Below are 5,278 nucleotides of genomic sequence, written 5' to 3'. Positions count from 1 at the left end.
ATATATATATATATATATATATATATACACTGTATATATATATATTTTCAGATTGTAAGCCCTCACGAGCAGGGCCCTCCTTACCATCTTGTCTTGAATTGTATTGTGATTGTAACGTCTTCCTTATATTGTAAAGCGCTGCGCAAACTGTTGGCGCTATATAAATACTATGTAATAATAATAATATATTATGGTGTGTGCCATTGCTAAGCTTTCCTTCTGACAGTGCTAGTTACCTGGCTGTCATACTGTCTGACTTCTTGCTTTGAATGACTCCCCCAGAACAACAGTTGTCCTCTGGGGGAAAGATACACATCCTAAAGGTGCCCATACACTTTACAACCCTCGCAAGACTTTTGTCTTGCGAGGGTTGTAAAGTACTTCAAAAAATGATCTGTCCATCTTGTTCAGGCAGATCGTACTTGCGATCATCGCAAACCTGCCCCCCTGAGGGGCGGGCTTGCGATGACTGCAATGAGGGGCGGGCTTGCGATGACTGCAATGAGGGGCAGGCTTCCGAGAACTGCAAACGGGCAGTGTGCGCGTGGGCACACCGGCCCGTTCGGCAGTTGTCGAACAAGCAGGCCACTAACTCGCCGAGAATCGTACGATTCCCGGCGGGTTTTCCAGCCTGCTTGTTCCACGGAAGACGTGCGACCGTACAGTAGAAACGGTCGCACGTCTTCCATACATTGCACGATTCTTGTACGATCGCAGGATTTCCCGCGATTCTAGGACGAGAATCGTGCAGTGTATGGGCACCTTTAACCTAATCATTTAATAAAGTCAGCGGGTCAGCATAGCACCCAAGCAACCTTAGAAGGAGGTCAGCAATGGCAGCACCCATCAATCTCTCATGACAGGTTTACTTTAAGGGACACTCCGGGATACAAATCATCAACAAGTGTAGAGGAAATGTTGTGTGTATTTGGAATGGGGAGGATGGATTGCTCGATTAGAGTCCATTTCTTATAATAACAGCCTGTCCCAGCAACAGGACAGAGTGTAAGACGGGCTTCATTTCCTGTTACAGTCCCAACATTTGGAAAAGATTATGGGGGTCATTCACATAGATGCCCAAGGCAGCCGAGTGAATAACCCAGCTGAAGTTAATGAGCCGAACGCTGTTCGGCTATTCACTGCGGCTCAGTACGGCTGATTTCAGTCTTGTTATTGTTTAATGACAGATCAGTGTCCCTAGGTCATTTGGGGGCGCTGATCTGTCATTACAACTGGGCGGAGCCAACCGTGGGATCACTGCTGGCTCAGCCCAGCTGTCATTTGCGGGGCTTACGGTCAGCCTTCGGCAGGCTGTTCGCTTTGCTGCGGCTGTTCGTCACCTCGGCTGAGTCGTGCCGAAGCATATGCCTTCGGCTTGGCCGCCTTCGGCTGCTGTACGGGCTATTGTGAATTGCCCGTACAGCAGCCCTTTAGTTCAACTGAACCGAAGGGCTCCGGCGGCCAAAGAGAGCCGAAGGCAGGGCAAGATCCTTCGGCGCCTACAGAATCGTGAATAGCCCCCTATAGCTTTGTACATAATGTTCATCCAGCTTCCAAACAAAACACAGAAAATATATATTTTTTTACAAACGTATTACTGAATTTTGTGCTTTGTCTACTTGATGAATGGTGGCCAGCGTCATCCAACCCACTTCCTGTGAGCCCAGGCTGTCATGGACCCAGCCCTGGGGCGATGTCATCACACTGGCTTTCCTCCTTTTAAGTAGAGTAGCGTTGTCATGTATAGCAGCACCCGTCAATACAAGACAGGTAGCCATCGTAGTTCTTAAATAATACAAAGTACTTCTAGTGGCTTTTATAACATTTTAAAGCAGAACTCCAGGCAAAACTTTTATGAACCCATGCAGTGGGGCTACCCCCATGCAGTGCAAAGGTTAACGGCTCATTTTTGTCTACAGTAGGTGCTAAAAAAACGTTATACTCACCTGATCCTCAGAGCCAGCTTGCTCTTAGACCGGCCCTTCCAGTCTTTCTCCCCCTATAAGGATGCTCAAGTGACCTTGTCCAAAACACAGTCTGGGGACGCCAAGGAACATACTATCACTGCGGAGTAAGAGGAGAGAGGTTGGAGGGAGCGATGTGACAGCCAGCCAGTTTGGGTGAGTATAGCTTTATTTGTTTTTACCACCTCGACCAAAACCAGTAGTTAACCTTTACAGTGCCGAGTTTCTTTTTTTAATCTTCTTTCACTGCCCCTCTCCCATACACATCTCCCCACCTGGCTCTTAGCAACCAGGACGCTGCGGCCGGCGTCCTGCCTGGCTCTTGGCAACCAGTGACCTCACGGGATGCTGGCTGTAGCGTCCCAGGTTGCTAAGAGCTGAGTGGGGAGATGTGTAGTCTCTGCTTCAAAAAGTATTGAATGCAATGGCAGCCCGGGAACTGGCATTTTCAAAAAGAGGAGGTCCTCAAAGCCAGCCCCCGTCGCCTGTGTTTCTCTTAAAGAGAATCTAAAAAAATGAACCCTTGCAGTGGGGCTACCCCCCGTACTGCAAGGCTTAGCTGCTCGTTTTAGTCTAGGCCAGCGGTGGGTGACTCTGACCCTCCAGCTGTTGTGGAACTACAACTCCCATGAGGCATTGCAAGACTGACAGTTACTGGCATGACTCCCAGAGGCGTGTTGGAATTTGTAGATAAAGCACAGCTGGAGGGCCGGAGTTGCCCACCCCTGGCCTGGGGCTCCAATAAACAATATATACTTACCTTAGGGTTCATTCACCTGCACGTGAGGACGCTGAGAGACATTCCACAGCCAGAGGGGGAGAGAGAGTGCTGACCGCCCCACGACTGAGGTTCAGGTGAATGAATCTAAAGCTGCCCATACACCTCCCGATCATTGGACGACACGTTTCGTCCGATGATCGAACCATCATACAATTGGTCATACATCATACAATCATACATACGGCCCCATCCTGCCCCGATTATCGCAAGGTTGGATGAGCGGTACTTAGAAGAAAGCACCTGGACGAATTGCGGTAATCGACGGCACGTATTTTCGTCTGCGCATGAGTAGTGTGAATCGTACAAATTTTGACGTATGGAAACGCCACCAACCTTGAGAAAATCGTTCGATTCCACCGAAATTTTCGAACCCGCTGGAAAGTCAAAAGTCGATCGATTGTACAGTATTTGCGGTTGTACAGTGCCCATCATCCTTAGGCTGGGCACACACCTTACAACCATCGCAAGACAAAAGTCTTGCGATGGTTGTAAGGTACTTAAAAAAACGTACGATCTGCCTATGTTGCATAGGCAGATCGTACGTTTTTTTAAGTACCTTACAACCATCGCAAGACAAAAGTCTTGCGATGGTTGTAAGGTACTTAAAAAAACGTACGATCTGCCTATGTTGCATAGGCAGATCGTACGTTTTTTTAAGTACCTTACAACCATCGCAAGACAAAAGTCTTGCGATGGTTGTAAGGTACTTAAAAAAACGTACGATCTGCCTATGTTGCATAGGCAGATCGTACGTTTTTTTAAGTACCTTACAACCATCGCAAGACAAAAGTCTTGCGATGGTTGTAAGGTACTTAAAAAAACGTACGATCTGCCTATGTTGCATAGGCAGATCGTACGTTTTTTTAAGTACCTTACAACCATCGCAAGACAAAAGTCTTGCGAGGGTTGTAAAGTACTTAAAAAAACATACGATCTGCCCATCTTGGACAGGCAGATCGTACTTGCGATCATCTTAAGCCCGCCCCCCGAGGGGTGGGCTTACGATGACTGCAATGAGGGGCGGGCTTACGATGAGTGCAAACGGGCTGTGTGCGCACACACCGGCCCGTCCGGCAGTTGTCAGTTGAACCACGCCTTCCATAAACTGCACGATTCTTGTACGATCGCGGGACTTCCCGCGATTCTCATACGAGAATCGTGCAGTGTATGGGCACCTTTACGAATATCGGACAAAAACACGATCGCATACGAAAAACGACCAATATTCGTAAGGTGTATGGGCAGCTTAAGTATTCCTTTCCCTAGACCAAGATGAGCAGTTAACCCTGGCAGTCCGGAGGTAGCACCACTGCAAGGGCGAATTTTTTTAACTAACCGGAGTTCCTCTTTAATTTATGTTTCCTTTCAATTCATCTCAAATGAAAGCCATTTCTCCTGAAGTACATGAAAGCATTTCACTCTGATGCTGACGCCCACGTACACTAATCCGAAATCCGGAGGAGCTGTCACAGGAGTTATCTGTAAAATCTTATAAGGGGAGCAGCAGGAATCCTCTCAGAGTGCATTGTCCCCTCTCTCTCCGCCCGGCGTATGTACTGATTTTTATTATCATTATTCATCTACTTTCTTTCATTCTTCATGTTCTTCTTCCCTGTGACTATGTCATGCAGAGAGTTTTAGTTTTACACGTGAAGGTTCAGAACCTCTGTCAGGACTTTACTGCTGCCTTTGTCCCCTTTGGGAAGATTTATTTTCACTTCCTGTGCCAGTGACGGGTGTCACTGGGACAGGATATACAGTGAGCTATCCCAAGTGCAGACATCTCAACTCTCCCGGATGTTCTGGGAGTCTCCCGCTATTAGATGGCGGCTCCCGTCCGCCCGGGAGAGAGAAACATTCTCTCCCATAAAGGTTTACTTTGCTCGATGTAGCAGAATAAACCTTTCCCTGCTGTCTGTTTTTTTTTTTTTCTGACTGATGGCGAGAAAAAAAAGCCATAGGAACTAATAGCTAGATTGCTATTGGCTATTTCAATGTGCAATAGCAGATTAGCTATTGCACCCACCCACTGCTGCTGTCAATCATCAGATGTGGACCTGATGTTCTCCATCAGCTAATCTGCTATTGGCTATTGCACATTGAAATAGCCAATAACAATCTAGCTATTAGTTCCTATGCTGTTTTGTTTTTTTTCCTGACGCCAGCAGCTGTCAGAACACTAAATAAACAGCGGATAGCAAAGGAAGCATTAGCTTCTTTGTTATCTGCCATCATTTCAGGGGGGTGCTCTCTTCCTTTTTGTTGCACCCCCCCAATGGGTTGACAGAGGGCACCTTTCCCTGAAATGAGAAGGGCACCTCCCTGCAATTACTTATTTCAGGTTGGGATCCCTGCAAGTGTAACACAGGCAGCAGAAATAATGTGACTTTCAGTGGGAGTCCTGATTAGGGTTGCCACCTTTTCTTCCAGTGAAACCCGAACACTCTAGCAGCGCATGGAAATGTATTTGGGAGAATGAGCGCGGCTTATTAATATGTAAATAGTGTCACCCATTCATATGTAAATATCACAG

Source organism: Nanorana parkeri, unplaced genomic scaffold (genome assembly GCF_000935625.1).
Source record: "Nanorana parkeri isolate BGI_ZX_2015 unplaced genomic scaffold, ASM93562v1 scaffold169, whole genome shotgun sequence".
NCBI classification, from domain to species: Eukaryota; Metazoa; Chordata; class Amphibia; order Anura; family Dicroglossidae; genus Nanorana; species Nanorana parkeri.
The sequence above is the reverse complement of the archived record's forward strand: the minus strand, read 5'-3'. Positions refer to the sequence as shown.